Source organism: Leptodactylus fuscus, chromosome 5 (assembly GCF_031893055.1).
Source record: "Leptodactylus fuscus isolate aLepFus1 chromosome 5, aLepFus1.hap2, whole genome shotgun sequence".
NCBI classification, from domain to species: Eukaryota; Metazoa; Chordata; class Amphibia; order Anura; family Leptodactylidae; genus Leptodactylus; species Leptodactylus fuscus.
In genome coordinates this window covers 163,012,454-163,038,560 of record NC_134269.1, presented here as the reverse complement: position 1 = coordinate 163,038,560, position 26,107 = coordinate 163,012,454, and the positions used below count along the sequence as shown (strand labels likewise).

At 40.2% G+C, this 26,107-nt stretch overlaps 1 protein-coding gene across 1 annotated transcript in view; it reads right to left on the bottom strand.

Annotated features, from left to right (window-relative positions):
* The window catches only part of UNC5A (unc-5 netrin receptor A), a 319,041-nt gene that overhangs the window by 239,743 nt on the left and 53,191 nt on the right, over window positions 1-26,107 (bottom strand). The window lies entirely within an intron of this gene.

The window sequence follows — 26,107 nt, the reverse complement described above, 5'->3', positions numbered from 1 at the left end:
GCACATTGAAGCTCTCATTGGAAGAAAAGGACAGGGGATTATTTAGAATATTATTGCTTATAAGTGTATTTGAGAGATAAGGTCATTTTGAAAGACTGTAAAGCCTACTTGAAACTTGTAGATATTTCGGGAGTGAGGTGCTGCAAAGCAAATGACTGCAATTATTTTGAGGAGATTTTTTTCTATAAATCCATTAGCATATTGATGTGGACAAGAGTATCATAATTCCACCTACAAATTTTCAGCGAATATATTATACCAAACATTTGCATATCATAATTAGCTAATGTTTCTGTGGTCCACAAAGGCCAGTTACACACACAATATGATGTGCATGTATTTGCCAGTTACAATGAATCATATCTGGTAAGGGATGATGGTGTTATATAACACTGCATTCAGGTAGGCATATTAAAAATGACCAGTACATGTTTATTATATGGGGTGAGAATTGGAAAAATCACAAAAAAAGATTAAAATTCACCTACTGATATTGACATAATTCTCTTCCCTATAATTCTGTAAAATATACACATATCATTTTCAGTTTTAAATCAATGGGGAGAACCATGGCTGTGAGAAACTTGTTACAGAACAAAAAGTTTTCATAAATCCCTCATCGGGATTCCATTATTACCATTAGACATTCTTTCCAATAGTGCATGGCAGCTTCTTACTCCTTACAACTTAGGGCATGAAAGTACTTCTCAGTCTAGAAACTAAACCAATGCGTACAGTGGTGTACATAAAAAAGTGGGGTCCAACAGTAAAAATCAGACTGGGTAACTCTATTGTGGCTTATACTTTTACTACCTAGAACATAAGGGCCTAGTGATAGTTTCTCCATCACATCCCCTTTCCATGACCCTTATAGCAATTCCTCATCTCTTTGTTTTCTAACAATATAGTTCCTCAGGGGAGGGGAATCCGGGGCAGGTTTTTACCATCTAGTAGCAAAGAGGATGAAGGCAACAAGTCAGGCCCATCTATTGGCAACATAGCAACCTTTATGCTACATAAACCCTTGCTCTGCCTCCTAAGGGTATGTTTACACGGTGGAATTTGCATTCCGTGTGGCTAGCTGCAACGGGATGCCGATGCAGTGCAAAGAATGGGCCTAATCGGGAGGAAGACTCGCTCTGTCGACACTGCGGCCGAGTCAGCCGCGGAATCCGCAGCAAGATAGGGAACCTTGCTTCTTTTTTCCACTACTATCTAGCAGAAAAAAGAAGCAAGTGGAGCCCATTTTTTGAGGCGGATTCCACGTCAAAATCTGCTCCAAAAAACTCAGTGTGATCATACCCTAACCCTTGCTATTCACTATTGTGCTTAAATATAAGCATAACATATCATAAATATAGCCATGAACACGACCTTATCTTTTTTTTTTTTTTTTTTTTAATGTAGAGCGTGAGCCCCACATAGAGCTCACAATGTACATTTTTCCCGATCAGTATGTCTGGAATATGGGATGAAAATCCATGTAAACACGGGGAAAACATACAAACTCCTTGCAGATGTTTTTTGCCCTTGGCAGGATTTGAACACCAGGACTCCAGTGCTGCAAGGCTGCAGTGCTAACAACTGAGCCACTGTGTGGCCCTTTTATATGTTATTTTCATCAGCTTGCATTGCCTTGTAGTCATTTTTTGGACAAAACTCAAAGTACAACTGTAAAATAAAATAAAATCTGTTATCCAAATCCAGGTCTTTTCCGTTATTGCAATTCAGATTTTTTCTGTTAGTTAAAACCAAAGTAAATCTAACATATAACAATAAGATAAGCCTGGGATTTTTAAAGATTTAAGGGAACTTCCATATTGCTTAAGGACTTACATAAACTCACTAAAGCATTTAGCACCATTGATTCTAGCACCATTGATCTGCAGATTGGGATTACCAATGAATTTCAGTGCTCTGCCATTGCATCATCCTTATCAGAAATAACCAGCTATTTACTTAGATCAGCCCAAACTAGCCAGAGGATTTGGTATTATTACATCCAAACAGGTGAGACCTATGGAGAATCTGTAAGCAGTGGTAGATCTTTTTATGGATATGCAAATCAGTCTGCAAGTCACCTGGGGTGCATTTGCTAGATCTGCCTACCATGACACAAGCAGAGGCTGAAAATGTCAGTTACAGCTGGCGACATTGGGTAGTGTTTCAAAAGGAGAAGGGGGGACTTGCAGCTGTCTGTACGTGACTCTGATAAATCAGGCTCCGCCCCTAGTGCACTTTCAGGCTGATTTGCATATTCATAGAAAAATTATGATCTCTGCAATACTTCATTGGTTTGTGGCTACAGAGGTATGTGCCCACATTAAAACACTTGGCCAAAAAGGCAGCACGGTGTCTCATTGATTATCACTGCAGCCTTGCTGCGCTGGAGTTCTGGGATTGAATCCTGCCAAGGACAACATCTGCAAGGCATTTGTATGTTATCCCTGTGTTTGCTTAGGTTTCCTCCCCCATTCCAAAGACATATTGATATATAAAAAAAAAACCAAACAAAGGACTTGGTATTAGTATTGATTTAGGAAACATGTTGTACCAGTCACACTCCCTTTAAGTAGAATGTATTTCTTTTGATAACAAGTTGTGAAAGAATACAAATATACAAATACAATACAAATGAAATACAATATAATGAGTCTGTGAAGTAGGATTCTATGCTATATCCCTATAGACTACTATAGGTTCATACTCTACCTGCGTTCCACCAATTTTATAAGGAGGCAAACAAATGATTTTATTTCCTTTATGGAATCGATATGAATCTATAACACATAAAATATTGTAACACCATATTGTAAGGCAATACTTCTATAATAAAATACATAGTGGCGATAATCATATGTTCATGTATTACAGTATGAGTCCATAGTACATACAGTATCTGTCAGGGTCAGTGCACATGGTATGGGCCCTTATTGTAAAATTGACTCAGGTGGATACATTTCCGTCTGGTGTAGCCAAATGTGCGTTTTATCACAGAAGCTGGTGTAGGTGTAATGCAGTGAGGAGCCAGCTTGTGTCTGCTTCATTTAATTCCATGACAATAAAAATACCATGCAGTGTGTGGGTAAACAGTATGAGAACTAATGGCAAGGGTCTTCCAGGGCTTGTATATACAACTGTGCACTGAGGACACTGTATGCATCTGATGTGATAATTACTGTGCAAATGTGACACTGCAAATGAGTGTAAAAATGAGTCATACCTCACCCAACTGAGAAATAACCTGAGTTAGGACATGTGCTTGTTTTTGTGTTGACCACATCTCTAGGGTAGGCGCCATCTGTCTAGCTCCAGACAACCCTAGAACATGTTTTCAGTTTTCCGTGCCAGCTACGTGAGAGAATAAATAGACTTCAGGCTTCAGGAAGTTTTAGGAAAAGCAAAATCTCTTTTGAGTTACACAATGAATATTCAGTCTCTCAACTGATCTGCTTTTCACGCTCTTCCATCTACAGAATATGCTGTCTATGTTCTTCCTACCTGTATAACTGATCGTCTGGCTAATCTATGTACAACATATGCAGACTATGGTTTTTCCGTCTATATACTGGATCTGTTGTTTAAAGTTCTGAGTTACAGTATATAAACAAATATAGATAATCAACTGTTCATGGTCCTTATTTCTATATCCAATGGCCATGGTCTTTTTATCTATTTAACCATATACAGCTGTTTTCTATGGCCCCTCCATCTATATAACAATATATAGCTGATATACATGGTTCTTCTATCACTATAATCACAGATAACCGATTTGCTGTCCAAAGTCCTTATTTACCTATGGTATATCCATATGTTCTGCTGTCCATGTATCTTCTGTCTATATAGCTGTTTCTAGCTGCTTTCCATTATCCTATCTTCTGTAACTAGTTTATCTATGGTCCTTCTATCTATTTAACCTTATACAGTTGATTTCTATGGCCCTCTATCTATATAACCATATACAGCTGATATACATGGTTCTTCTATTATTATAATTGCATATAAGTGATTTGCTTTCCATAATTCCTATTTATCCATGGTATATACATATGATCTGCTGTCCATGGATCTTCTGTCTATATATCTGCTTATAGCTGCTTTACATTGTCCTCCTATCTGAAGTATATACCTGTAACTAGTTTATCTATTGTCCTTTTTTATAGGATTTTACAGAACTGATCTACTGACCATCAAGATAACTGTATATACCTAATCTGCTGTCCATGATGCTGAAGGGTACAGATGACGTTGTGACATCTGCAGGGATGCAATAAGTATTAGTAGACTATTATTCTAATTCTTATTATCTTGAAAATTCCAACATGTTCTTCAGTGATAAAATTAAATTTTTCTGAAATAAATTTATTTTCTTCATTGTCAGAATCATGGCAGTGCAATAATGAAATAATATTAATAATAATAATAATAATAATAATAATAATAATAATAATAAGTTGTTACATTACTGACTCCTGTTATCTTCTGTATCTATGAGACCACAGGGCTTCATTGTTTTCTCTAATTTTGTATAAAAGGTATATTATTTGGTCTGTAACAAATACACAAGAAAACATCAATATACTAGGATCCTAAAGCAAATGTGAGTGACTTAATTAATATCATAATGTTATGTAATTGTTGTTTAAGTAGCTCCTTAACGTATTCTGTAAGACAGAAGATTTTCAGCCGTCCCTGGTTTCATGTAGTGGTGCAGATAAACCTTCTGAATTAGGGTGGGTTCACTCTACTGTTATTTAATGCCAGTTGCTCCTACTCGATACAGGATGAAAGCAATGGACATTAAAAGACAGATGCCGATGGAGTTCCCTCCATCTGGTGTCCGTCTACATTCACCCACATGTAAAATACATGAAGGAAACTTTCTACTGTCATGTTTTTACTTTTCTGATTGAAGATAAATCTTGCATTTGGGGCTTTTTCTTCTGTTGCAAAAATAAGCAAACATGATGGAAGAAAGTGCCATCATGTTTTTTCGTTATAGTTAATGATCCTATGACCATTGTATGTCCTATGGATGACAGCAATAGACTGTAATAATGGTAGCATGAACATAGCCTCAAAGTCATTCATGTAATGTACATGTTAAATTAGGCAGCATGACAAAATCCAAAAGAGTACCTTACCAAAGTCAGCTCTACTACATCTGTACCTATAAAATATACCAAATTCAGCTAATTCCTGTTCATGGAACTGATAATCAGTAATGATCTTGGGACCTAAGATGGAGCCTGTTCAAGTTAACACATGCAGACCGTCTAAGGGAGCATTCACACGATGTTGCGCTCCACTCATTTTGAACGTAAAATTTGTTCAGAATGAGCGCGTAACAAGCAGCTCCCATTGATTTGAATGGGTGCCGGCGTCCTGGCATACACGCGCTACCCATTGAAATCAATGGGAGGCTTTTTTCCCTATTGCTTTCAATGTAATACGCGCATTCTGAACGAATTTTACGTTAAGAATAAGCGGAACCTAAGAGGCAGAATGCTGGAGTCACTTATTGTTTAGTTAGTGCTCAGACAAGCAGGGTTTTGTGTCACATTCTTTGCTTGAAGTTAGCGCTGTTTTTTTATATTTTGCTTATTTACGTGCCTGAAGTGAAGATTTATTTATTTTGCTGTTTTTCTAAATAAACCAGTTTTTGCCAGATTTTGTCTAAAAGCTTCTTATATATCTCCCATTCCTTTTCCTACTCAAAAAACACAGCAAAGTCTGCAGCAAAAAACTGTTTGAAAAACTCAGCATGACAATTTTACCTGTGGAAACGCTCATGTTTTCCCTCTAGATTTATTAAGGGAAGACAAATCACAGAGAAAAACACAGCAAAAGGCAATGAAAAATGCATGTGATAAAAAGGGCAATGCACCTCCACTGCCTCTTTTTGCTGCAGCATTTTAGCTGTATTCAGCAACATGAGGCCTAACGTCTAGGATATTTTAATTGATGACCTATCCACTAAAGATATGTGGGGATCTGACACTTGTTACATCCATAACACCAATAAAGTAGTTATGATTTATTGTTTAGTTAATGCTCAGACAAGCAGGGTTTTGTCACATTCTTTTGCTTGAAATTAAGGTTGTGTTTTATTTTTCTTATTTTTGTGCCTAAAGTGAAGGATTTTTCTAAATAAACCTGTTTGCACCAGATTTTGTGTCCCTGTCCTTCGTCATTCACTAAAGATGTGGGATCTGAAACTCGTGACATCCATGACACCAATAAACCAGCTGGCTAAAGTGTCACTTTGGCTTCACAGGCAATATGATGTCACATTCATCAGTCACCTGGTCTGATCACAGTTCAGTCCCATGCAAGTGAACAGGATGAGCTGCAAGTCATCAATTGGTAAATTCAGGAAAAACACTTTAATAATATTTACTTGCAAATATATACGTAGTACAGCAAGTGGATGGCTATGAGTCAATGAAAACACAATGCTGGTGAAGAAAACCCACGGCAGCTTTATGAATAGTACATTAAGTAGTTGGGTCCTGCATTAATAGGTTGTGTCAGAGTGTATACACATATGGCTGAGCAATGAGCATATCATTAATGATTATGGGTATATAAACGATATAAATGATGTCGTTATCGCCAATTGTAATTGAACTTGATGCCTGGATATTATCAATTACTTCACAAGGTTTTTATTGACTTGGAACAATATGTATTCCCCATTAGGTTCTCAACCTCACGTGTGATCATTTTTTGTACACAGAGCAGTGGTATTTAAGGCCGCGATATAATCCATCTCTGCATATATTCAGGAAAAAGTTTGCATTGGAAAGGCAAGATTAATATTGAAGTCAAATGTCATAAAGCTTTAGGCTCTAAACCTGTCAAGTGACATACGACTGAGAAGAAATTCATTTTTTTAATGCCAAAAAAGCTCTTAAAAATAAAACTTGACCCTCTAGATGCCAGAAAAGATTACTGTCATACAGAGACATGTTGACTTGTGCTTGGGTTTACTCTTGGTTTGTGTTACATGCAGTCGGTGGCACATGCTAAAAATGAAGCCACTTGCTTTTTTCTGAACAGAACTGTGCTGATTTGTCCCCGCTGTACAGAAGCTGTTAATGACCTGTCACAGGAGCGGCAGCAGATGGAGCAGGAGGACAGCCCTGTGTGAGGGCACTCTCCTCTACCGCTAAATTATTAATGCAGAAGCTGTCAAATCTTCACGGCAAAACTGTCCCAGAACATAACTGGGAAATGTTGTAGCCTCGTCACACGGTGTACATGAGAAGTAATGGCCAAGAGAACTGGGAGAGGGTCACACACCTCAAGACACACAAACTCTATTTTTAGATAGTCTATACTGGGACTCCCACCAAAGACCAATGCAGGGGTCTCAAGTGACCCATTTATCCTCACAAGAGAGAGTGGTCAGAGTTATACATCACCTATCCTACAGAAAGATGGCATTGATATACTTTGAAATCTGTGACCACTGGGGTTGCCCAGCTGGTATTTTTTTTATGTTATGTAATATTAGAAAGGGGATCAAAATAAAAGGGATGGTTAGCACTATGATCCACAAAATTTCCTGATTTTGGCTAAAAAAAAACACTGCAAAATCTGCAAACAAAAAACGCTGCATGTTCACAATGTGGGGCCTTAACTAGAGATGAGCGAACACTAAAGTGACCGAGGTTCGAAATCCGATTCGAACAGCCGCACACTGTTTGGCTGTTAGAACGGATTTTGAACCCCATTATAGTCTATGGAGGAAATGTTCGTTTCAGGGGTAGGCAACATTCGATAAAATCATACTTACCAAGTCCACGAGTGACGGTCAGGCTGGCTTCTGCTTGAAGTCTTCTCCCGGCGCAGGGTCCCCGCGTTCTCTTCCAGGTGGAATTCACTCTGCCTAGGCATCCGGCCTAGGCAGAGCCGACTGCGCATGCGCGTGTATGCGCGTGCATGCCCGCGCATGCGCAGTCGGCTCTGCCTAGGCAGAGTGAATTCCACCCGGAAGAAGACGGGGGGACGCAGCGCGGAGAAGATTTCGGAAAGGTAAGAGAGGAACCAGGAATGTTCTGCATCAAACATTAAACTTCGAACAGCTAGTAGTGTTCGATCGAGTACAAGTATTTCGAATACCGTAGTATTCGATCGAACATCTACTCGATCGAACACTACTCGCTCATCTCTAGCCTTAACCTAAAGGTACTATGGTGCTCAAAATAATGTTCCCTACAATATACTGTGGGTGGTTTGATATTCAATTAACTGGTAAATGACTTGTTAGGTGTCAAGTTAACCCATTAACTGCCATGATCCCCATTGGGGATTGGGTACGTTAACCCGCCTACGAACGCCATCTGTCATTGAGAAATAGAAACAGGACATTCATGTGCTGCAGCAGGATGTCTCCCGTGATAGGAAACCTAAACCGATCACGAGCATGCATTGCCTCGCGCACACGAGGTCATTTTCACGGTGCATGTTATTGAAAAAAAAAAAGACAGTTAATGGGTTAAACAACTTTGTCATATACCAAGCAACGAGATTAGGTAAAATTATTCTATGGATTTTTTAACCTATGGATTTACAGATACATGTATGTATCACTTGCATGTGCATAGCTTTATTTCGATTTGTGAGAGTATATATATATATATATATATATATATATATATATATATATATATATTTTTTTTTTTTTTTTTTGCAAGGGTCTCTACTTTATTACTATAATCCCGTGGCTTGTAAAGGTTTCCTAAAACATTATATTAAGTCTCACAAAGCAATTCTCTAATATGATGAAGTGGCTTTGGACTTTAAAGCTGAAAAATCCAGATAGACATGGGATTATATTTCATGAAAACCCCTTTTTCAGCACCTGAATTGTCAATTTTCTGGATTTCTTCTTTTGCTTTTTCTACTATGTCATTTCCAAACCTTACAGTTAAAAGGGAACAGCCATTATACAACAACAAAGCCTAGATCAACTTCACCTCACACAAAAGCAGTATGTGTCAAGTTACTACTCAGAACATGTTATCATCAGCGCAGCAATGCATCATGGTCCTTCATCACAAAGTGCTGCAACAAAATGCTCTGACAGGGAAAGTGTTTCCAAAGAAACATATTGCTTGCCATGAATCTCACTGCAGGTGGTGCCATGCTGATATAACATGTTGCCGCCAGATCATGCAACGTAAGAGTGTTACCGGCAAGTCTGCCCAGAAATAACAGGAAACCTGATGTTAAAGTCTGCCAGCTAGACTAATAAACAATAGAAGTAATATATGCTTAATGTGTGTATTCGGAGATTTGTATGAGTTCAAGCTTTGGAGATATATTAATGTCTAATAAACCTAAGAAGAGGAGTTAACTACTATTCCTTATTACAATATCACCATTAATGACGCAAAGGGGTTTTATGGAGACCAGATTATTATTATGCTATCTGAAGGGGCTCTGACACACGGACCCATCCTCTGGGTGCTGGAAACTGCTGCAGTGGATGGGGAGAGCCCATGCAGGTTCTTCTATTCAAGTAATAGGAGTGACACAGCAAACCATTCCACCATAGAAGCAGACCCCCCCAGAACTGGGGTGCCTCTACTATCACTTGAGTATGTGCTGCCCATCCACTAGCAGCTTTTACAACAGCTGATCTATGTGGGGTCTGGGTGTTGGACCCTCACAGACCCACCCATTGATGACCGATCAATAGAAAAGATTGTCACCATTAAGATAGTGAGTGCTGCTCCTTCTTCTACCCTATTTATCTATCTATCTCCTATCTATCTATCTATCTATCTATCTATCTATCTATCTATCTATCTATCTATCCATCTTTCACACATTCTCCTCTTACTATACTGAGGCCTGGTTCACATCTGCATTTGGTATTCTGTTTGGAGAATCCGCTTGGGGACCCCCCGAACAGAATACCGAACACATTAAAAAGCGGTGAGCAATGAAAGCACACGGACCTCACAGACTATAATGGGGTGCCTGTGTTTTCCACGTGGTGTCTGCACGAGTCACGCAGAACTACTTTCCTCTCTTCTTGATTGGAGCAGACAACACGCGGAAACCACACGGACCCCGTTATAGTCTATGGGGTCTGTGTACTTTCATTGTTCACCACTTTTTAATGTGTTCGTTATTCCATTTGGGGGGGTCCACAAGCGAACTCCTCAAATGAAATACCGAATGCAGATGTGACCCAGGCCTGAGATGTAAAAACGATGTTCAGTGTTGATAGCATTGCGTGCTTCACATAGACGTTCAGCACAAGTGTACATGTCTATGACATACTGCCAGTCTTTTTGCATCTGAGCTCGTAGGCCAATCTATCCAATGGCCTCTTGCTAACTGATGTAAACTAATTGTTTATATGATCCCATATTTGTGAACCGACGCCAGGTTAACCATGTGGTAATGATCCACAGTCAGACAAATCATTCTTGAAGGCTGGGGCCTATTAGAGCAAACTTGGTAACTGGGCAGCAAATTGAACAATGTAGAAGATCAGAGCTGTCTCCTGGTCACAACAGCTAACCCTACGTTCATTAACAAGGAAGTGATCCTACCCTGTCCTCCCAAGATTAAAGAGCTCCTTATGGAAAAAATGCAGAGCTGTTAAATGAATTGGTAATTGGTTACTTTATGGAGATCAGGGGACAAGAATTAAATTGGATAAAAATGCTGTTGTTACCGCATTATTTTATGAGCATATAAAGATAAATGTTGACACAAAAATAACTAGAGATCTGCCACTTCTTCTTTTCCTTTATCCACTGGTAAGCAACATATTCCCTCCTTTTATCCAAAGGCATTGTGCTACAACTGCAGTTTTTAATTAATTGCCCCGGTGGGCTTTCTCCGAGCTGTGTCAGCCATTCTGGAAAGGCATTATTTAACCACTTTGTTTCAGCGTCTGGTTTTTGTACCGAAACAGTTAACCCTTCTGTTGTTAAGAGGGCCCATGGCATATTTGTCACACAATGCTAGAGGGTTTTCTGCCACTGATTAGGCTGAAGGATGTGAGCTGTGAGAGTAAGGAACAGTGGGGGGTATATGGAGGGAATAAGCAAGCCTGAAATACATGCCATGTAATTACAGATCTATACTTCTTCTAAGGAGAGTAAGTAAACAAGTACAATCTCGGGCTTCGTGATGTCTGTCTGTCAGATTATTGGGTCCGGTCTACATGCCAGGTTCTTAATTGGTGGCATCCATATATAATAGGTGAGATCGACATAGATGTAGAATTACATAACGTAGCCTCTTACTCAGATGGCTTAAATCTATCCAGTAACCTGTGACTGTATCATGAATAAAGAAACTCTTTGTATTGGTTCTGAAAATGTAATTACTTGCATTAATGAAATAATTTAATTAACAAGCATTATTCTTCATGTACATGGCAGAAGTACAACCATGTAGTCTACATAGAGGCATAGAATCCATATGCCATAGACATTTTGTGTATCACTGCATAGTGTCTCCGTACAACATCTATGACTGAGGCATTATTTACTAGGAGCAATGCTTTGTAGGCAGAATATCTCTGTACAATGGCATCAGATTAAACATGGTTCAATTTCATTTTAATACAGAATCCAAGAGAAACAAAGAAAATTATCTGCATGTCTCTATCTACATAAAAGGGTACACTGTATGCCCAAAATATCCATAGGTGTTGACTAGAGATGGGTAAATCTCACAAGATTTGTTTCAATATTCAGAGCAACACAGTGGCTCAGTGGTTAGCATTGCAGCGCTGGAGTCTTGGGTTCGAATCCCACCAGGAACAATATCTGCAAGGAGTTTGTATGTTCTCCCCGTGTTTGTGTGGATTTCCTCCCATTCAACAAAGACATACTGATAGGAAAAAAAATGTAAATTATGATCCCTATATGGGGCTCACATTCTACATAAAAAAAAAGATTTGTTTAATATATGGTGCTATTATTATATTCTGTGGTCTCTTCATACCCTCAAAGCATAATTGGTGGAAAGTCCAGGGGAGGTGTGGAAACACAAAATCTGTCCTTGCCTCACCTATACTGGTCAGTCTTGCAGCATTTGACAGTCCCCAGCTTCCTCTATTGACCTCTGGCTGACATCATGCACCCCATGGGTTAAAGTACGATGAAGTCATTGCACCCTATGACCGTTCAGATACATTTCTAGGTCTCATTGGTGACGCCCTTGGTGTCTGACATCACCCAGAGGTCGAAAGTAGATGTTGGTGACACCACAAGTATGTCCAGTAGAGGTTATGCAAGGTGAGTATAACGGTCCATTCACACAGTTTTTTGGCGAGTAAAAAATCCGCTTCAGGAATTAGGAAATGTTTTTTCCTCCAGCACAGTGTACGGACCTGCTAGTGGTTTTCCATGCCTTTCTTTCTTATTCCATTAGGATTTTCTGCTTCCCATTGACTATGTTGGTTTTTGCAGGCGGAATCCACCTGAAGGAAGCTTTTTTTTCCACTGGCGGAAAATAAAAGCTACTAGAACCCATAGAACTCTATGAGGAGGCGATTTTCGATGTGGATCCTGACACGGATTCAATGCCAAAATCCTCACCAAAAAAACTCCATGTTAATGGACCCTAAGTGTTTTGCAGTTGGCAAACCCTAAAAGACGGAGGTATGGATTGAACCAGAAACTTTTGGGTCAAATGCAGTTTGAACCATTTTCACTATGAAATAAGAAATGTATTACTTATAAATGTAAGATCTCCATGTGTTCACTTTTGCTAAAAATTTGCTTCTAGACTAAAGCCCCACGTTGCGGAAATGCAGCTTTTTTTGTAGCGGTTTTTGAGCCAAAGCCAAGAATGGCTTCAACAGGAATGGGAAATACATAGGAAGCTTCTTATACTTCTATGTTCTGCTCACTCCACTCCTGTAGCAAAATCTGCAACAATAAAAGCTGTGTTTCCATAACCTTCAGCATTGAAGAGGACCTGGCACTTCTCCGGACATGTCTGCTTCAAAAAATGCTTTTTAAGGCTAAGGCCTCACGTTGCAGAAACACAGTTTCTTTGTTGTAGATTTTGTTGCGGTTTTTAGAGCTAAAGTCAGGAGTAGGTAGAGCAGAAGGCAGAGGTATAACAGATTCCTATATAGTTCTCATTCCATTTGAAATCATTCCTAGGTTTGGCGCAAAGAAACGCAGCAAAATCTGCAACAAAAGAAGCTGCATTTCCGCAACATGGGGCCTAAGCCTGTATTACAACATAACAGATGAGGACACCCCTTCTTTTTAATTTATTGATGATGTTTTAAAACATTTTGATTTTGATTTATTTGGAGATGACTGGAATATCGAGGCATGGGATTCAGAATGGTTATATTTCCTACATGATCATGCCTTTAAATATCTTTAGCATACTCACCAGCAGCAATTCTGCATTTTGCAGGGGGACATTAAAGCTTTAACATTGAGTGACCTTGTCAATGATATTAAAATGTCTAATTTTCTGATACAACCAAGAGAAATATCAAAGGAATATCCAAGGATACCTACAATCTAACTTAAATTTCTGACATAATTGCTGTTTTTAGCAGAAAAAAAAAAAAATCATGTGGACATATGGCTGCCTTCGTCATTTTCCCTCCTGTTACCATGTGATAGTGAGACTGTCATTGGAATTAAAATGTGTGTAAAATGGATCCATTCTAGCTACAAATGAAGCAAATTTTAACACTTTCAGGACCAATCCATTTTAGGTTTTTTTCACTTTATTTTTTTCCTTCCCACCTTCCAAGCCATTTGAGGGCTTCTGTTTTGCGAGAAAAGTTGTATTTCGTAATGCCACCATTTAATTTCTTAAATAATTTTATGGAGTACATTTTTTTTTAAAAAAGACACTACCAAAAAAGTAACACAATTCTGCCATAGATTTTAATGTTTTTGTCTTTAATGTGTTCACTTTTTGGTGAAAAAGCCTTGCTATCTTTATTTTGTGGGCCAGTATGAATATACTACTTTTTTTTGGCATTCTGACCCTCATTTATATTCCTGTCTATTGAGATGTGTAAGGGCTCCTTTTGCAGCTGTGTTCTTTTTATAGGCACTGTTATGAAAAGCAATTTCATTGACCAAAAAGACTGAGTTTTAGGAAATTTTTGAAATTTGTGTCTGTAATGTATATATTTAAGCTATTAGTTCTACATTTTTTAGTTTTCATGTTTTGTTTTTAGAACATTTTTAAAGTTTGTGTTTTTATTTATATTTTTTGACCCTCTAGGGGATTTTTCTAAGGCAGGCTGTTATAGATCTAATACAACGACAAGCCTAGTAGTCATCAATAGTCAGACTGGCATGTCAAGTTGCAACCAAACAACATCAGGTTTGTGGCTGTTACCTTTGCGTGTTGGCTGTGCAATACATCCAGCACCTATGGGAATTCTTTCTCATTGTCCATTTCACAACATGTGTCTGCTGTGTATTTATAAAGTCGCTCACCAATGGGTTAACGTAAATCTGACCCAAAGACATACTGATAGGGAACTTAGATTGTGAGCTCTATATGGAACAGTGACTGTCTGTATATTACTGTCATGTCGACCAACCCACTCCATTATTATTTTTTCTGACATACTGCCTTTAATACCATGAATTGCCATAACATACAGTAGTTTTGTAAATAAATATTACATTAAAACTAGACGCATCTGGAGGCAGTATGTGACATCTGAAGGCTATTAATAAGATTGGGACACTCTATTAGAATGGATGCACTAGAAGCTTGCTTCTGAACACTACGGTAGTAAGTCTATAGGGTGATGCCCCACACCCTCACAATGATTGGCAGTTTTTCTGTATTACCCTTTGCCCTTTGCCCTTCAGACCTGTTACCTCTAAGACGATATATAGATCTCAAAAGCCTTTCAACCATGACATAAGGCAGAATGATAAGCCTGACAGGTCCGCCTAAAATTGCAAATATGACTTTAAAAACTATCAATATTGTAATGAAAAAGCAATGGAGAGTTGAAATATACTGGTGTGTTATTGTATCAATGAATAATTGAATGACATTATATGTTCCAGTTGTAGCTAACGTAAAGGCTTTTTTCAGAGCACTGAGAAAATAAAAATGTGCAAGATTTTACCTTTGATTTTTTAGAATTTTTTTTTCTGTTCTTCAGGTGCGGGCATATACCTGAACAATAAGGGGGTAAGATTGTTTATCTGTTATGTATTCCTGTGAGGGAGGGAAACCCTAACTGCAGACAAGTAGACTTTAGACTAAGGCCAGGTTCACCCTGGGTTTTTTGGGCTGGATTTTGATGCCGAATCTGCATCACAATCCGGCTCTAAAAACCACCTCCCATTGAAATCAATGGTAGCTGGTCATTTCCTTTTTCTGTGAGTGGTTTGTTCCCTCTCGTGGAAAAAAAGAAGTGACATGCCCTTTCTTCAGGCAGATTCCGTGGCTAATTCAGCCGCAGATGTCCGCCACGCGACACTCCCTCCCGACTAGGCTCATTCATTTTGGCCTAATCCGGAGCGGAATGCCGCAACTGGATGCTGGTGCAGTGCAGATCTGGCTAGCCATTTTTTGGACCGGAATCTGAGGCGGCCACTGCGTCAAATTCCAGTCCAAAAAACCCAGTGTGAACCCAGCCTAAGAGCTCAAACTGTGTTACAGGACAGCTAATATGGTTGACAGTATACAAATGTCTGTGCTTAGAAGAGGAAAACCGCTGAGTGACTGCACTTAACACTTGTTTTCATTTTTGGCATAAAATACCCTTTAACTGGATCTATACCCTTTAAGTTACCATACCATGCAGCTTTGTTAAAGGGCAGCTTATTATGAGGATAAATTTGCAGCTCTTTCAGCCCAAATGGCAACGAAAGATAATGTTCTGTTTATAGGACCTTAAAAAGAGTTCAAGGAACCATAGTTGGAGTCCTCTGTATTCATGAAAGCCTGTTATTCCTGCTCCATCTCTGTCTTCGTGCTGCAGTCGCTGTCACTCTTGGGTATTTTTCGCACACGTCACTTGATCTATCTGAATGCACAGCAGTCTGACCTGGACAATTCATGTTAATCTTCAGTGTGCTATAGTCTGTGCCATTTAGTAAGTGTTTGCGTCCATGTTCTGGTCTGTGCTATCTGGATTCAGCTATGTATTGGATTTGTCCCTGACTTGTTACCCTAGCCTGCTTCTGGATTAGCCTTTCCAGCTCTGCATACTCTATGCCCCCTGTATTCTCATGGCTCTGACCCCTGGCTTGTATTTAGCTGTGCTTCTGCATCACTCCAGGTAGCTCTAGCGCCTCTCCGTGTTCTCATACCTAAATTAGACCTGGCTGAGCACCTGCTTTACCCTCAGGGATCAGCTATCCATTTCTGGCTCATCATACCCCAGCTATTTCTGGAATTAGCAACCTAGGTAAACTCCTGTAGCTAAACCCCACCTTTCTGAGAAGAGGGCAAGGTTGAGGACTGTATTTCTCATTCCAGGTGGTATGTGGCTGTATCCTTCATTCAGATGGTACTGTAATGGTCTGTGCCAGTTATTGTGCTTTCTCTCCTAGCAAACGTAGCTGCCAGCTTGCCTCTGGTTCACACTATGTGGTTTCTGACTCGACATGCTGCTGTATGATTGCGATTGCTGCCTTTTGTCTGACATCCTCGTGCTTTGCATCAATGTCTGTCTGGTCTCTGGTGAGACAAAACCTCTTTGAAGTAGTGACCTGGTTGACTGCTTTCAGCTAAAGCTCAGTTCATTTAGAGATTCTTGGCGCTGATTTTGACACTGAATCTGCCTCAAAATCCAAAATCCTCACCAAAAAACAATGTGTGAACCTAACCTAAGACCACATCATTGTACAGGCGTTAAAGGGTGAACACACATTGAGTCCACAATCCACTGCCTATGACATGTACAATTCACAAGGGAATGTTCCCTTGGCCCCTCTCACCAGGAATTGATGGCCAACACAAACATACATACACTTTGTGTCATTTTACAATCACAGAAAAGTGGGGATGGGATTCTAGCAAATCCCATCCCCACTTTGCACTAAATAAATGTGCTGCAGACACGCAGCCATTTCCAAAACTGTAGTGGTTTTGGAAATCACAGCATGTCACTTATACCTACGGTAATGCCGGCGGTTTCCCTATAGGTATAATTAAAGCAGAAAGTCCACAGAGGAAACCTCTGCAAACTTTCCGACCAAAGCAATGCACGAACCGCTGTGTTTACCGCAACGATTTTTTGGACGGGTTATTTCCTCCACTTGTCTCAAAGCTTCCCTATCAGACACTGCTGTAGGATCAATTGCCTTGACAACTTCCAGACACACTACAGGTTGCAGTCTGGATTCTGTTGATAGAATATGTTTTAGTTGTGATTCACTGATCCCTTTAAGCGGTGTGGTCTGGGAATGATAGAGTTAAAAATTCCAATCCTTGCATACAGGTAAACCTACCTTGTTAGCATGTTGTTTTAACTCTTTCCTCCCAGAGCACTGTTGCTATTACTAGGCAGTGAGAGGTCAGCAACCAGGATCAGACCTTATAATACTGAACATATAATATGACATAAATGTGACATTACTTGCATAAATTCTAATAGGTGTAATGATGCAGTATTTCTATGATGTACACTGTCATAGCAACTACCGCACCTTCCTGCACTTGTCAAATCCTCAATTATTCGTAAAGTGCGTTAAAAAAGAAGTTAATTGAAAAATACTTTCAGATATTCTAATGAGAATGAACATCATCCTTTCACCACAAATCAGAAAAGGGAGACGCAGTAATTTCCATAGTTTTAATCAGCGTAAACAGCCCCGGAAAATCTTTGTACAGACAACTAAATTGTTTTGGTATTTAAGCCAGAATAACAAGGGCATAGGAAAAGGAACGCTGCGAATGTATCTGAATGTGCCGCTTCCCATTGGCTCCCGCCTTACGGAGTTTTTACCCAGAACGCTGTGCGTTTTAACATGGGTCACGAGGTGAAGGCATTAAGTGGAGAGAAGAGAAATTGAAAGGATTGAAAAGGTTGACGAGGAGATATTTATCTTCAGCAGATGCCATTTTGTGCCAGTTCTTAGCAGAGTGGAATTGGCATGCTGGTGTCGAAATTAAGGCATGAAAGAGCAATTAAAATCTGAAAAAAAGGAGAAGATTTAAAAGGTAATTTCAGAGAATATTTTAAAAGCTGCAGATATCAAAGGGATACGATGCATTCCCCTGCAGGCCAGCTCCCCGGAGTCATTTATGAATCAAAAAAGTCTTTTTTTTTACAAGCAAAATTAAGTTGCCAGATGTAAGCCAATAAATCCAGCCTTCCACACGACAGGCCAGACACTCCATTAAAATGAAAGATTTTATCTCGCTTTACAACCTTTCTGCCTTGTACCATGACAGCAGGTAATTAAAACAATAAGTGTTTTCTGATGTAGCTTTTGCAAAACAATAAAAAAACAAAAAAAAAAAAATTACTTTTTTCCCTCTAGCCTCTTTCTCGGCAGCGGGTAAACGTAACATTTACTGTTACTTCAATACTCCTCCCTTCTACCTGATTTTTATCTGTGTAAGCATAAGATGCATGGTGTATAAATACAGGTGCTAAGACGGACGTGAATGGAGTGCAGGCATAGATTTTTTAAAGGGATATTCCAGACACGTCAAGTTACCCAACTTATCTATATAGTATGTTGATTAGTGATGGTCTGACCACCACAACCTCCACTGATCATGAGTAGTGGGTAGCCTTGCACTCCACTTTGAATGAAGCGACTGGCCAGACAATACACTCTGTTCCATTCATTTCAATGGGACCACCAAAGATAGGAAAGACACAGTACCGGGCTTTCAGCAGACCCATAATGGAGCAATGCTTGATGTCCGACTAGCTGCTGCATTTAAAACTGGGGTTCAAAGCAACCCACTTCTTGTGATGGTGTTCGTAGTAGTTGGACCCCCACCTATTATTTACATAGGGGCAGTGGCGTAACTAGGAATGGTGGGGCCCCATAGTGAACTTCTGACATGGCCCCCCCCGGACTGACCCCCACCTAACAACCTGACCGACCGACACCCCCCTTTCTCCCGCAATCCTGCACACAGTATTATGCCCCATACTGGTCCCTGCACGCTCTATTATGCCCCATAGTGGCCCTTGCACACAGTATTATGCCCCATAGCGGCACCTGCACACAGTATTATTTCCCTTAGTGGCCCCTGCAAATGGTATGATGCTGCCTGGTGGCCCTTGCACACAGTATTGTGCCCTACTGTGGACACCCATGAACAATTATTATACTCTGGGGTCCAGAGTATAATAATCGGAGACCCAGGGGAGGATACAAACATAAAAAACACTGTTACTTACTTCTCACTGGCTCCGGCACACTACCTGCTGATGATGACCATCTTCAATGATGTATGGGACTTCATTTGAGCCGGGGCTTGCGTTGCGACACATAAGGATGCAAACCATGGCCATGTGATGTCAGGGATGTTACACAAGTAGGCCTGAAGCCTGCTTGAAGCCAGGAGAGGTGAGTAACAGTGTTTTTTATGTTCCCTCACCTCCCCTGGGCCTCCAATCAGTATACTCGGGGGTCTGAAAAGGGGGTAATGTTCCATAGCCGGAATACCCTTTTAGGTTTTTGGCTGCATGTTTTAGAAGTTTACATCTTTTAAGAAAGTGTTTTTTCATTTCCTTGATGTTTCCAAGTGGACTTGGGACTGTTGCAGCCAAACACTAGCTGTGGTGGAGATTACTGAGGTCACTGTTGCAGCCAGTGATATCATTTATCACATGGCCATGCCAAAACATCATTTCTGGGGGCCAGGAAAAAAAGAGACGGGCAGCGGACCTGGGAAGCGATGGTACAGGACCTATTGTGGATCAGCAAGGTGACTATTACTTTGTGTTATAAGATTCTAGGCTTTTCATACAATATTGGACAATCCCTTTAAGCTTGTCAAGTCTGGAGACAACTTTCACATGATCACAGATCATTTCACAATTTTTTTCAGTAACCATGCTTCAAAATCTAGTATATACAGTGCGGCAAAAAAGTATTTAGTCAGTCACCAATAGTGCAAGTTCCACCACTTAAAAAGATGAGAGGCGTCTGTAATTTACATCATAGGTAGACCTCAACTATGAGAGACAAAATGAGAAAACAAATCCAGAAAAATCACATTGTCTGATTTTGTAAGAATTTATTTGCAAATTATGGTGGAAAATAAGTATTTGGTCACCTACAAACAATCAAGATTTCTGGATCTCACAGACCTGTAACTTCTTCTTTAAGAGTCTCCTCTTTCCTCCACTCATTACCTGTAGTAATGGCACCTATTTAAACTTGTTATCACTATAAAAAGACACCTGTGCACACCCTCAAACAGTCAGACTCCAAACTCCACAATGGTGAAGACCAAAGAGCTGTCAAAGGACACCAGAAACAAAATTGTAGCCGTGCACCAGGCTGGGAAGACTGAATCTGCAATAGGCAACCAGCTTGGATTGAAGAAATCAACTGTGGGAGCAATAATTAGAAAATGGAAGACATACAAGACCACTGATAATCTCCCTCGCTCTGGGGCTCCACGCAAAATCTCACCCCGTGGGGTCAAAATGATCACAAGAACGGTGAGCAAAAATCCCAGAACCACGCGGGGGGACCTAGTGAATGAACTGCAGAGAGCTGGGACCAATGTAACAAAGCCTTCCATCAGTAACACACTACTCCGCCAGGGACTCAGATCCTGCAGTGCCAGACGTGTCCCACTGCTTAAGCCAGTACGTGTCCGGGCCCGTCTGAGGTTTGCTAGAGAGCATTTGGATGATTCAGAAGAGTATTGGGAGAATGTCCTATGGTCTGATGAAACCAAACTGGAACTGTTTGGTAGAAACACAACTTTTCGTGTTTGGAGGAAAAAGAATACTGAGTTGCATCCATCAAACACCATACCTACTGTAAAGCATGGGGGTGGAAACATCATGCTTTGGGGCTGTTTCTCTGCAAAGTGGCCAGGACGACTGATCCGGGTACATGAAAGAATGAATGGGGCCATGTATCGTGAGATTTTGAGTGCAAACCTCCTTCCATCAGCAAGGGCATTGAAGATGAAATGTGGCTGGGTCTTTCAACATGACAATGATCCAAAGCCCACCGCCAGGGCAATGAAGGAGTGGCTTTGTAAGAAGCATTACAAGGTCCTGGAGTGGCCTAGCCAGTCTCCAGATCTCAACCCTATAGAAAACCTTTGGAGGGAGTTGAAAGTCCGTGTTGCCAAGCGACAGCCCCAAAACATCACTGCTCTAGAGGAGATCTGCATGGAGGAATGGGCCAACATACCAACAACACTGTGTGCCAACCTTGTGAAGACTTACAGAAAACGTTTGACCTCTGTCATTGCCAACAAAGGATATATAACAAAGTATTGAGATGAAATTTTGTTACTGACCAAATACTTATTTTCCACCATAATTTGCAAATAAATTCTTACAAAATCAGACAATGTGATTTTCTGGATTTGTTTTCTCATTCTGTCTCTCATAGTTGAGGTCTACCTATGATGTAAATTACAGACGCCTCCCATCTTTTCAAGTGGTGGAACTTGCACTATTGGTGACTGACTAAATACTTTTTTGCCTCACTGTACGTATGTCATGTATCCATGTGGTAAAATAAATTACTTATAACAATGAAAAGGTGTTAGCTCAAGATGCAATGAGGTAGATTTATTAAGACTGGAGTATTTTACACCATTTTTAATAAAGGCCTGGAATGGTGAAAGTGATGATAGATTTATGAAGAAACTTCAGTTCCTTCATAAATCAGCTTGATTTCCTTGTGTCAGAATGAAAATCTACATCAGTTAGTAACTGGCATAGATTTCCATTATAACTCACGTCCCCATCCTGGCCAACCCTGCCTTGCTCCACCATATTCCCACAATGTCGCGAGCATGGTGTGGAACAGTCGTCGTGGCACAAGAAAGGGCCTTTGACAAAATGTGTGCCACAACAACGTCTGTTAGTAACAGGAAACTGGCGTAGATGGATTGATAAATCTGCCCTTATATATGTGTGTGTGCCTTTATGCAATAAAATGTATGGTGTATGGTCCTGGATGGATAGCATAGGTTTACAGCCATTGCTCCTGGAACTGCTTATTCACCACTTTTGTATTTTCAGTAAGCACCATGTAAGGTAGTGACCCTCAAACTGTAAGGTGGACCTCCATTATGAGGCACCCCTGGGTGTTAGTGAGGTACAGATGGGAGGCAGCTTTTATAAGACCTATTATATATTGATCCTGCATTGAGAAAATGCCTTTGTATGCAACAATATCAGAAATGAAAACATAATGGGGGAAATGTATTACTTGCATCTTTCATTATAAATTATTGTTTTAGGCAAATGTTTAAACTCTTGCGTAAAAGTCATAAAATAAGCACAAAAAGTAAGCCCTCTGCACACAGTGTAAAGCAAAGGCAAAGAATCAAAAGGAAAAAGTGGTTTGATAAATTCCCCCAGAGACTCCGTTTGTGATTACTTTAATGGGATTGGAATCGCCAACTAGGTTTTCCTTAATGGAAAAAGGAAAATTGTTGACCTAGCACCACCTTTTGGAAGGCAGTTCCCTATAGATCAGTGCCTGGTCTTCCGGAAGCCTAGTAACATGACCTAAGATTAAAGACAAACCAGAATATCTCATTAATATCTCATATCTGTTTCAGGGTTATTGCCCTTTAACAGTGTGAAGCAGATTGCTGGTAACCTAAAAGGCAGTCTCGTACAGCCAACATATTAGTAACCCTACTGATCCTTGTCTGTGATTACTTTAATGATATACCAGGGTTAGGAAAACTGAAATATAAAGTGAGGAACATATACGGACTTTGGCCATGGGTGGTAAGGGCTATGGATTAATATGTACTTACAGAAAGGGCTCAATAGGAAAAGACAGAGACATTTCTGTTTGGACAAGTGTTAAATAGAAAAACTATAGTGTAATGAATATAATATCAATTGTCCTGCCAAAGTCTTTTGCGGCCTCTTGGGGAACATATAGGGGGGAAATATATTAACCCATCTATGCCAGTTTTCTGGCATAGAGGTTGGTGCATCTTTGGCACCTGGCACATCAGCGAGCGGGCGGTGGGCCATGACATATTACTTCATAGTGCACGAACTACCTCATGTCCATGACGTAACAGTACGTCAGCGGTCATTAAGGGACATAGCAAGTGAACTGAATTAGCCAAAATTAACAGTGGCCTATGTGACTACGATGTGGAAGGTAAATGGTGATCGTCGGAATGTGCCCCGAGTCGGCAGACCCCCGAAACTGGGAGATAGTGCACCAAACATTTCTGCATCCCACTTATTTTGCTTTCGGAAAGTGGGTGTATCCTCATCACAAAAAATTTAAAGCTGGCATGAGCTATACATAAAATCTACGTCAGCTCTGTACTGATATAGATTTCAATTCTGGTGCACAGGAGTCAGATCCTCTTAATAATTCAGACACGGTCAGTGCAAGCTCGGGATTGGACTACGACTGGTATACAAAATACCAGTCTTTATAAATTCTCACAATTGTGTAAAATAAATGTAAGGCTGCATTCACACGGAGTAAACGCTGGCGTTTTTTGTGTGCTTTTTGCACATAGCGCCGCGTTTACGCCGTGTAGCGCCGCGTTAACGCCGCGCTATTTAGCGGTGGCGTTGCCCGGCGTTAACGCGGCGTATACGCGGCGCTACGCGGCGTAAACGCGGCGCTATGTGCAAAAAACACACAAAAAACGCCAGCGTTTACTCCGTGTGAATGCAGCCTAAAGTAGTAAATGTAAAAACTAACAAAGTACAAGGAAATATAACACAAAGTCCAAACCATAACCAAAGTATAATGGTATACCTGCCATACCCGTAAGTAAATGAATGGCACCCATCCTATTACACCTTACTGATATGTCACTGCTCTTCGTCTAAGAATGCACCTGAAAGAACCACTATCGAAGAAGGTAACATTAGAGCAAGTGACTCAAGTAGAAGCCGCAGACCACTGCTCCTTAGTGACCCTTTTGAAAACATATACAAAGAGGCGTTCGGAGCCGTCCCAGTTATTTCCCTCCTGGCAATCATTTTTTCACTGTTCAAATAGCAGAAAGTCTTCTGTTGGGAACATAAGCATTTTACATTTCGTCCTCTGCTGCACAAATAACATTAAAACACAAACTGCTATATGCATCATTTACCAAACATGGTTAAAGACCACCTGGACTTAGTATTAAATACTCATTCTAATATGAATCTGATGGCTCGGGACGTTAGGGACACATAGGGGCAGATTTATGGAACTGTTCAAAAGAAAAACTATCTGTGTTGCCCAAAAGATGGTTTTGTTGTCCCTTCACTGCTTCACAACTCCTCCAGGGACCTTTTTGCAGGGCGGGGGGGGGGGGGGGGGGATTCAATGTATATTAGCTATAAAGTTTGTTCCTTCTTTTCTTTGATTCACGGGTATTTTTTGAGGTTCACAAAGCACCATGTCAATGTGGAGGGGGAGCAGTGTGTGCCTGTCTAGGACTATCAAGGTTGATTTGCTCTCTGCTTCAGGTTTGCTTTATAACTTAGGTCAGTTCATCAATGTTTTATGTTTGTCGATTTTCCCATGTCTCCTACTCTCTGGCTGAATCATAGATCATGGGTGTGAATTTATGGCATGCTCTGGCATTGAACAAATGTTTGGTTCTTCTGCCTATCTGTTACACAAAGAACCTCAGGCATAAATCTGGGCAGCAGATCTGTCCAATATGACTCTTAAGGGCTATCGGCAGACACGGATTTAATTAGAGAAGTCCTAAAAACCCTGGCAGTTAAATGACCCCTGGGGCCGAGCTGGACAACTAATACCATGTATAAATAATAAGACACCGGTTAACAACGAGTACTTGGATTGAGATTGTCACATTAGGAGTTAAGAGTTTGTTGGAGTGCAAACACCAGCATGACAAAGGGAAATGGAAGAATAGGTAAGGAAGGATGTAGCAATATAAAGAGCCCAATAAGAGGAAATTGAAGGGCAATTCAAGTGGAACAGATGCAATTTAGTGCCATAGAGCTGGAACTCTATGCACCATGAACATTGTATGAGAATACCAATGTTCAAATTTTCATTTCCAGATATAAGGGAGAAACCTACAATGGAGCACTCGACTAGATACAGGGAGTAATGTGGGAAGTAACAGTCTGCAGAGATCCCCAAAGACATTGAACAATGTTAGCAAAGTAATGTTATGCAGTTATCTCTGCAAAAAAAATGACCCCAGTAAAAACATATTTTATAGGCTTCTCCACAGGGAGTTAGGCTACAAAACAATGCCCTGCAAAATTATCTACAAGGCATCAGGCATGAGAGCGAAGCTCTGCAGAACTGTGTAAACGGTATTAGACTTGTGAAGTCATGCAAGGTTGACTAAGCAAACCAATGGACTGCAAGGATGAAGTAAGTAAAGTAATGAGTTGCAGAGTTATGGCCAACAGAACAATGAACTAGAGGTCAGAGACTTAACCAAGGCTACTTCATCTGACCGGAGTACCTCCTCACATTTATAGACATTTTATAACGTCTGTTATATTGCAAGCACAAACAAGCGTGACCCTTTCACCTTACATTTAATAGTATACTCCTGTACTTTATCTCAGATTTTACAATGTATATGTTGGCATTATAAAAAGAAAGGCTACGTTATTGTTTCTGTGGTAGAAGAAAGAAACAAGAATGTACCTTATTGTGTCCATGTGCTGTCCATTGGATTGTCCAAAGGGAAAATAAATCTAAATGGCTAAATAATTTGGAATCTGTCATCCCGGTCAATTTTATTAGGTCGCTATAAACCTAAATGGAAAAAGAATTCGATATCTGTGATCCCAGTCGATTTTTGATAAGGTCACTGGGTGCTGAACAGAAATGACTTATAATATGGTCGGCTCTTACACTGTCATGCTGCAGTCACCTTTCAATGTCACTGCTTGGTTTAATTGGAGAACTGGACAAATTTTAAGATATAAAAAACATAATCATGAAAATGTAATATCCTATTCATG